This window comes from Gobio gobio, assembly GCF_949357685.1.
Source record: "Gobio gobio genome assembly, chromosome: 24".
Lineage (NCBI taxonomy): Eukaryota > Metazoa > Chordata > Actinopteri > Cypriniformes > Gobionidae > Gobio > Gobio gobio.
Genome location: NC_137120.1, coordinates 27,902,218 through 27,912,075, shown reverse-complemented (window position 1 = coordinate 27,912,075; position 9,858 = coordinate 27,902,218). Strand labels below are relative to the sequence as shown.

General features: G+C 39.3%; 1 pseudogene across 1 annotated transcript; it reads right to left on the bottom strand.

Annotated features, from left to right (window-relative positions):
* Positions 1-287: 287 nt before the first annotated feature.
* Positions 288-6,924, bottom strand: LOC307120174 (vitellogenin-like; annotated as a pseudogene). The gene is made up of 28 exons: positions 6,885-6,924; positions 6,739-6,759; positions 6,474-6,625; positions 6,099-6,350; positions 5,863-6,024; positions 5,630-5,778; positions 5,366-5,516; positions 5,112-5,269; positions 4,859-5,024; positions 4,630-4,755; positions 4,327-4,545; positions 4,025-4,242; positions 3,841-3,938; positions 3,594-3,718; positions 3,405-3,506; positions 3,189-3,308; positions 2,893-3,079; positions 2,703-2,805; positions 2,412-2,597; positions 2,190-2,301; positions 1,893-2,082; positions 1,547-1,815; positions 1,413-1,457; positions 1,252-1,329; positions 943-1,149; positions 712-854; positions 498-624; positions 288-413 (listed from the first exon to the last, which is right to left on the bottom strand). The product of its transcript is annotated as a vitellogenin-like (transcript).
* Between the last annotated feature and the right edge of the window lie 2,934 nt (positions 6,925-9,858).

Below are 9,858 nucleotides of genomic sequence, written 5' to 3'. Positions count from 1 at the left end.
AAAAAAATAATGAGGAGGAGGGTAGTAATGAATGATGTCCTGGGTCAATAAAGACCCGTGGTATGCATTTAAGGGTTAATGGGTGTTATTGTAAAATGAAAGCAATTCACAATTCTGACACTTGCAGGGTATTTATTAGCATTAGATTGAATTACATACATCACAACATTGCTAATATATTAATTTAAACTGTCAAAGAACAATACATTCTACATAAATACAGCTCACATTTCTTCTGAAAATGTAAAATGTATTTTAAATAAATGAATTTTGTAAAATGTAATTTCTTATTCTTCCTTGATATGTTTCTGGATCCAGGAGAGAATGTGCTCATCGATATGAATGGAAAGAGTTCCGTCTGGATTGATGGGAACAGTGACAGGAAGAGGAATATTCGTTCTTGACAGTGTCATCTAGAGCAGCAGGAACAAAATAATTGGTTGTATTATCTTATAATATCTCTGTGTGAGTCATAATTTGATGGAAAATTATTTCACCTCTGGAATCCTAGCAATGACATTCAAGGATCTCTGATTTGGCAAGGCCGCAGTCAGATCAATCTCTTTCTCACTGTTTGTTGCTCTTTCAAGTCTAAAGGCCGCCATGGGGATGTGTTTAGACAACCTAATTGATGCACAAAGAAGAACAGGTTAAACGTATTCAAAAATGTATTAAAAAATATATTTGTCATTCAGTATTGCTGAACATTACTTTTTGGCGTAGGTGGTGACAATTATTGGCAGCCTCTCCCATTCCAGCTCTATACGTGCAGCAGGGAATTCGCCCAGGACACCGGCTTCAGCTTTAGCAATGACTGCATACTGTTGGCATTCTTGACCCCAAGCAACCTTGGCCTGAAAAAGGACATTTGGGTTCAACGGATGGTATTGATGTCAATAATTTTACTTGAGAAATGAATTTTGATAATAGTTTCAGTCTTACAGTGACTTTGTGCTTGCTCAGCAGGGCACCATCAGCACAGATCTTCAGGTTGTCATTTTAAGCGATGGAGGAAATGACGAGCTGCACTCTTGCGGTTGGCTTGTCAAAGTAAGCAGCAAGTTGGTAGCCCAGCAGCTTGTGGTCAACTCTCACAGCACGGGCAATGACAGCAAAAACAGGTGGACTAGCATTTCCGAGGAACTTAGCCTGAAACCATAAATCACAATAAATTCAAGTGGATTTTAGTTAAAAATTTCACATTTGGATTTTATGTTATTATGAACAAACATATGACACTAATTGATTCACCTGTTTCTGGATAGCCTCAAAGCTAGAGGCAGCACTTCCACTGCTTACTGCCTTTGAGGCGCCATGGGGTGCCAAGAACTGCAAGAAAAAAATATTATAGACATGATAATTGATGATCTAAAGAAACAAGATTTTTAATAGATGTGTTTTAGACTAGTTACCCGATCTTTGTGGAACTTCCTGAAAGGCTCCATGATAGTGGCAGTCTGAAAATACATAAAAAATGAAGTATAAATGAATATTTATGACAAATATTGTCTACCTAACCAACACAGTACATTTGACATATCCTCACCTTACTCATACGAGAGCTGGACATGGAGGAGCTTGAACTGCTGCTGCTGCGACTGCTGCTGCTGCTGCTTCTGCTGCTTCTGCTGCTACTTTCAGAAGAGACGCTCACATTTTTATCTTCAGTCTCCAGGATTTCCCTCAGTTTCAACAGGAAGGCCTTTCCTTCTGGAGTTTCCTCATCAATGAGGCTGATTTGCTTAAGGAGCCTCTCAGCAGCTCTAGGACCAACTTGGACTTCAAGCTCAAGTCTTTCAACTGCAGGACCTTCAGCTACAACCAAAAGGACAATTATTATTTTGTCTGAAAATATTTGAGTTTAATCAATGTAATCTTCTCTGAAATAATACCTCTTGTCAGTGCAGCACGGGCTGAGTGCTGTCCAATAATGTTGAAGAGAGGAGTATTTCTGATAAAAGCAGCATTGTGAGAGTGCACCTCAATGCACCCCTTGATTTCAATGTATGGGACAGCAAGACAGAGAGTCTTGTGAAATGGAGCAGCAGATCTCACAGGAGTCTCATCTGGTATTTCAGAGGACTGAAAAGAATAATTAGATATTACAACAAGCCTTGCTATTTTAAAACTTGAACCAAATGAATGCTCTGCATACTAACACATATTCATCACGTGTGTTGAAAATTTACCGAATAATAAGCCGGAGTCTGGGCATTTTGCATGGCCACCTCAGGTACTAAGGGCACAATCCTCTCAGCAGTGGGCTCTACAATGTTTCTGACCACAGCAAAGGTTTCAAAGCTGTAGAAACAAGAAAAAGGTGGGTCATATTTCACTTTCAGAACCCTTTTGAATTGTGTATGAATTGATTCAAAATGTTTGCTACACTGGCCTCACTAAGATATCATTACCTCACATCAGCAACGTGTTCAGGAAGCTCAACAGGCAGAGCCTCCACCTTGTAGTTGCCCTTGAGAATGTCTGCTCTTGCAGACACTTTTCCAGGGACAATAGTACGGATCTTTCCTCTGGCCATAACAGCAGCTTGGATGAAGGCAGTGTTCACTCCCATCACAGCAAAGGTCTGGAGAGCAACACTGAAATAAGAATAAGATTTGTAATTGTGATTGTTGAGATTGTTTGTAAAACTGTTGTTATGTACATTATATCTCATCTTCATCAATGTAGCTGCAAAAGTGTACCTTGGTCTAGCTTCAACTTGGAGTTGAACATCAGTCTTCTTGAGCTGCTCAAGAGTCATAGTCTCAATGGCCTCTGGGAGAGGAGGTGTAATGGTGGCCTGAACTAGAAGGATGAACAGAACAACATCAAACTTCGAAGTGACACCCTCATATCCAAGGAAAGGATGACAAATTTGAAGAAATAACTTACCATTGACACTTGCAGCAGCGACAGCAGCAGTGTACAAACTGAACTCCATAGGCACACCAACTGCTGTTGGCAAGATACGACGCACTTCAGATGCAAGCAGGGGTTTGGCATACTGAATGGCAATTCCTTCCTGCAAAGCTTTAAGGGCAGCCTTCAACATTTCACGTGGTTTGGGTCCAGTGACAATCTGGGAATAGAGTTTATGAGAAACTTAATTCTAATTGTAAGAATTATTTGTGAGACAGATCTCAAAAAATATGGTAATGAAGGAGGAGAGATAAACTACAACACAATACCGGTATTGCTTCCTCAATGATGGTCTTGTCAATGTTGAAATAAGCCACTTCTTGTCCAAGTAATTTAACATAGGCTGAAGCCAATGGCTGATTGGTTGGCAAGGCCTTCCAGTTTGTGAGCTTAAAGGATTAAAACAGAGAAGTAATATACATTTGTCATTTTTATAATATTACGTAAAAGTACAAAATTATACAATACACTATACATGAACTTACTGCTCTCAGTGTGCGCTTGATCTTTGTTATACGGTCTACACTTTCATCTGCAGCAGGAGATTGCAGAAGAGCCTCCTGGATTCCTTCAGTTCTCACACCGATCTGTTTGAGAGAATCAACTGAGTGAAGACTGAAAACATTTTAAAACCATGAATTAGATTTTTGTTTTAAAAGTATTGATCGGCCCACCTCAAGAACATCAGCAGCAGCTCCAGCCAGGTAAGCACGTGCTTTGGCTACTACAGCTCTGGGCAGGATGGTGGCGGCATCATTGATCATGTAGGCACTACCAGCAGCTCCGATCATAAGAGGAGCTGCACAGGGACAGAGGCAAGAATAAATGCAATATTTTATGTCAGGCGAATTTTTAAAACATATTAAGAAACACAAAAGATTTCATCTTTTTAAGCTTATTTATACAGATTGCAAGACTCACTATGATAGAAGTCCAGCTGAAGGGCTCTGCTGAAACGGAAGCTAAGCCTGTCCAGCTTGCGGCTCATGAGCTTGATGGCAACATTAGCTGCACCCGCACTGAAATGGACAATCAGGTTTACCTCTGGCTTGTTCTCATTTGACGAGATGAAACGAACGACATGAGAAATATATTTTTTTCTTACACAGATGCCATATCAGGTGCAGTGATTCTGGTCAAGGACTTGATGTGGGAATAGGCAAAGCTTGCAACATGCATGTTAGTCTCAGTCTTTAAAGCGCCAGCAAGACTGGAGACAAGGGCCACTGAGGGCTTGGCCTCAAACAACACAATACAAGCAACCATACGCACTTCAGGGTGGAGAGCCCTGTCCAATACAAGCTGCAGAGCCACTGGCTGAATCTGAGGAAGGAAATACATTTATTTTATCATTGGAAGAATATGTGCAAACAATTTTTTTACATTCCTACAATGTCTGACACTTACCAGTTTGTGCTCTTTCTTGGCAATGTTCCTTAGGGCCAAGATGGCATCCACCTGGACTCTAAGAGGCAGAGAAGTAGCTGCAGTTCTCAGTCCAGGTAGGAGCTTCATGATGGGTTTAAGACTAGCAGGGTGACCAGCATTGCCCAGAACTTTCAGAGCCAAAGTGATTTGAGGAATGTCATTCTTGGAAATTGCTTCTGCCACAATGTCATGGATGGGCTGAGGAATTTAAGGCACATACAGTTAGACAAAAATTAAAGATTAAGTCCCTGACAGAAGTTTTGGAGGGCTTGAGGTGTTTACCCTGAGGAGCTCGGCAGGGCAAGTGGGAACTGCAACACAGTGTTTGGCAATCATGGAACCATATCCAAGCATGACGACTTCATGCAGAGCTGGGATTGTGGCAATTTTCTCGTGCATAGCCAAACTCTGTTAAGCAAGATACAAATAATTCCAAATACAGATTAAATCATTAATTTAATTTAGGTAATAATTAAAGAACAGCACTTTAAGTATAGTAAGATCTACCTACAGCTGTCATCTGGATAGTGTCCAAATCAGCAGTGACCATTTGCAGAGCAACCACAAGAGCCTGAATGAACTCCGGAATGGTAAGTTCACCAGACACAAACTTCTCCTTGATGAATTTTACAATAACTGGTGTGCCAACAGCAGGAAGAGCATCCAGAAGCCAGCGCCTAACAGATTCATTGTTTAAAAGATATTCATAATAAAAAATTGCCCTTTAACTATATTCATATTAACTTATTGATCACAAATTGTACCTGTAAACTGGTTTGTCCTTGAACTGAGCCCAGATAGCCTCAATATTCTCCAAGGTGGCAACACGCAGGAGCTGGACGAGCTGAACAAACTTAAGTGGAGCATCATCATGGACCATGGCCACATTGTTTGCAACCAAGTGCTTTAGGACCTCGATAATCTAGAAAGAGTAAAGGCAATGCTCTGTTAACATCTTCATCATAGATCAAGGGTTTTGACTTGGAGATCTTTGAAGGTTTTTGGTATTGAATTATACCTGGGCTGGTGCATCACTGATCCTCAAGAGTTGAATGGGGGTCTGAAGAATCTCAGTTGAAAACTCATACTGCAGGGATCCACGGGCCAAGTAATCAGCTTTGATTGGAAGTACAGGGGTCTTCTCAATCTCAACAAAAGTCAAGGATTGTCTGAAAGAAATAATTATTTCTAAAGTTTCAACTTAACCTTAAAGATAATTAAAAATTTTAGTAATTTTGTCTGGTCATATTTTGAGAGAAGTCTCAGAGAGGATCAATCATACTTTGCTTCCATCTGGGCAGCACCATGAATCTCATTGAAGGGGGAAAATTGATGCACTTCCTCAACTGTTGCTTCAGCGATCAATACACCGGCAGCAGCTGGTTTCATGATGTAGTTGTAAGATGCAGTTTCAATCAGACTCTTGACCCTCTGTTGAGATAAAGGTCTATGACCATTTGACTCTTGGCATTTTCATTTAATATTTTAGAAAATATCTAAATTCTTTTTCATTACCTCTGTGCATTGAGCACACTTCTCAGTGTATGCCAAGCCGACGTCCTTTATGATTCACTCCTGGCAGTGGCTCAGATCCTTAGACTTTGTGACAATAATGTGGTTGGCCTTTGGATCCTCACTGATGACATAGTGGGTCCTACACACTCCCAGAGCTCCAGCCTTGATGGACAAATAAAAAATTAGATCACATAACTCAAAATATATAAAAAAATGAACTAGGATCACTATTTCACCTCTTGCAGTTCATAGATGTTCTGGGTCTTCTTGAGGTTCAGCTGAAGGATGTTGAGAATTCCTCTGTGCAGGTTCAGTACAGTAGGGGAGACTCCTAAAGGGGCAAATACCTTTCCAACCACACCATTAGCATACTCAAACTTGATGGGAATCTGAAGCTGAGCAGCCAGAGCTGAGGTGAGCTTAGTGGCAGGAACAAATGGATCTCTGGGCCAAATGCCAGCATACTCGTGGAGTAGAGGATCCATGAGCTGTAATGGAACATTTTAACTTTAAATGAGGGAATTGTTGCTTTAAACAGCCTGTGCTTGCTCACACATTTTTTCTCTCAGTGTTGAACATCTACAATGTATACAATTCTTAATGGTCATTACCTTCATCAGGAAGGTGTTTTCTGTCACGGCACTGAGGTAAACCTTGCTGCTGACTTTAATTCCTGCTCTGGCCAGACCTTCTTGAGGAAGACCACCCAAGAGCAGAGCCTCATACTTGTACACATAGGTCTTATCAAGGGCAAACTCAGGAACTGAAAAGTGTACAGTATTTTTGATTTGAGTGAATTCTTATGGTCATTATTTTTAAGCAATAATGCAATCTAAATTAACACTTAAAACTCATTTGCCAAATCATATTACTTACCAAGGTTGATCTGATGACTTGCTGAAAGAAACAGAAAACATTTTCTGTGAATTTTGTTTTAAATTCTGTTTTCAAGAGGTTCCAAAGTTTTTCAAAAGAGCTAATAAGAGAGAATAAGAAAAATATATGAATATATTTTGACTCACCCACAAGGGCTATAGCGAGGGTAAGCACAACAACTCTCATGGTTGATGGTTTGTGAAGAGCTCCTCAGAGAAACAGACCTTTTATAGTGGTTTATTGCTGACCAAGCGAATTACGAATTATTAATTCGTAAATTAATTATTAACAGATTTTTTTTAAGAGAGTATCAAATTGTACACAAGACAAGACTTCTGTCAACTTATTTGAACATAAATATCAGTAGAGGTTAGGTTACCCTGGTCTGTCATTATGTCATTCTTCATCCAATGTCCACAGTGAAATCATGCTGATCATTTGTCTTTTATAATCAAAAAAAACCTTTTTTTAATTATATCATATAAAATAACGCTAAAGCAACAATCTATGGAGGTAATTTACAGCAAACATATTCAATAGTATTGTACATTTTTATACAAATAATTATTGTGGTTAATAGCCCTGACTTGAAGTCAAATCTTAGCCATCCGTTTTGGGTTAGGTTACCCTGGCCCTTAATCTAAAAAACTAGTTAAAGTCCATATCAGTTTATTCATTTTATTTAAAGACTGGTGAAATAACATTAAATTAACTTTGGAACTAGATGTGGAGTGATCTGTGGACAGTTTTACAGTTTACTTTGTTAATGCAAGTAATTTTTTTAAACACATGAAGAAAAAGTATTAGTGCAATCAAAAACGGAAAACTGTAAAATATTCAATAACAGTAGAATGCTTTGAGCATGGCACCTCACATTTAAAGGCCAACGGTGATAGAAACCCGCAAAATATGTGCAATGATTGAAATGTTAAATAATGTTTTCAGAGACCATGAATAAAATCCCCCTCCCCCCACACAAATACTTAAACTTACTAAGTAATCTTTGAAGGCAATTAGCTTTTGTCCATATAGAGTGTCAAATTGACGTTCTATCTTATCCAGGGATAGGCAACTGGCAGCCAACAAGCCAGATACGGACCATATCAGATTAGGATGTTAATTCTCCAACCAGGGGAGGCCGCTAGTTCCTGCCGATCACCATAGTAATGAATGCATAATAGAAATTTGCAACTAATGCTGATGTGAACATTCTCCAAAAAGAAAAGAAAATGTACAATGAAAATCGTGATTTCCAATCAAGATGGGAGACAGATTATCTTTTTACCGAGTTCAGGGGGGCACCAATGTGTTTGGTTTGTTTGGAAAATAAAAATTAAATCTACATTACACCACTGCTCACAAAGAGAACTATGAAAGATACACAGGCGATGCCAGAATTGCTCTCATCTCCGATTTAAAAAGTAAAATACATTGTCATCAAAACCTTTTTCCAAATGCATGATGGTGCAAGAATCCTCACTAAAGACATCTTTTCACGTTTTCACGCGGTTTCACGTTATAGAATGTTACAGATCGTTCAAGATCGCTCACTGAAGATTCAATTCAATTTTAACCAAAAAGACTAATATGTGGCTATTCTGGCTGTTCTGGAGGATAGCGATGGCTGTGTTTTTTTTTCTATTCGGATGTGGCTCCTTTTAGAACAAACCACTGGATTACAGCAGCGCGTCCTGTAGAGTTGTGTCAGCGTGACGACTGGCGGTTGCGGCATGTGCAGCGGTGCAGAGGGACAATGAGTGCGGGGAAGTCTGTTTCTTCGGCTGCTTGTGGACATGGAAGGATATCTGCTTCAGTTAAGAAACCATTATTGATTCTTCTGCTTATTTTATCCGGTAACATTCACAATAATAGAGGCCCTGAACTGGCACTTGAAATCCCAGATGACCTTAAACAGTAGTGGATTGCATCTTATTCATTTATATGTATGTAGTTTAATTAATAAAATTGACGGAGTTCGTGTCTGGGCAAATTTGACCGACAGTGATATAATGGTCCTGTCAGAAACGTTTTTCTTAGCGATAATTCCTATTTACCCTAAGTGCAAATAGCAATAGATGCTATTTACACCAAGTGTAATATAGTATAAAATAGTAATTAGATGCTGTTTATACTTTATTTTGACAGATACATACTATTTGCACCTCAGTATTGGTGTACATTAACAGGATGTAATAATAACATTGAGTGTAAATGATTATATTTATTAAAATTATTAAATTAATGCCGACGTAATGGGACAATATAATACCTCCATACACCTACCCCCTAACCCTACACAATAAATACTTTTATTATTATTATTATTATTATTATTATTATTATTATTATTATTATTATTATTATTATTATTATTATTATTATTATTATTAAACATTTCATTAGGCACTTTATTTCCACTTTTAGAACATTTTCTTAATTTTTATTGAAAGTAAATGCCTTTCCGATGTGATATGTGATGGGAAAAGGGAGAAGAGCGACAAAAGGTGGATTCAAACCCGGGTTGATCGCGTCAAAACCTATATCCTTGAGCCTTAAGGTTACTTACACGTCTTACACGGAGCTAGTGCAAATAGCTCTTGCCAACAAGGCACGCTATTTGCACTTGGTGTAAATAGACACTCAAATCCACAAAGTCCACAAAGTCCACAAATATATGGACAAGTCTACATTACTTGATGTTGTACTTAAAAATTCCTCACAAAAGTATTCTTCAGTTAGAATATTTAATAATAATGTTCGTGATTATTGCACAATAGCTTGTGTTAGAAATGGTCCATCCATCCATCCATCCATCCATCCATCCATCATCTTCCACTTATCTGGAGCTGGGTCTTGGGGGCAACAGTCCAAGCAGAGACGCCCAGACTTCTCTCTCCCTAGACACTTCCTCCAGCTCTTCCAGAGAAAAACAGAGGCGTTCCCAAACCAGCCAGGAGACATAATCCCTCCAGCGTGTCCTAGGTCTTCCCCAGGGTCTACTCCCAGTGGGTGGGACGTGCCCGGAACACCTCCCCTGGAAGGCATCCAGGAGGCATCCGAAACAGATGCCCGAGCCACCTCAGCTGGCACCTCTCGATGTTGAGGAGAAAAGGCTCTACT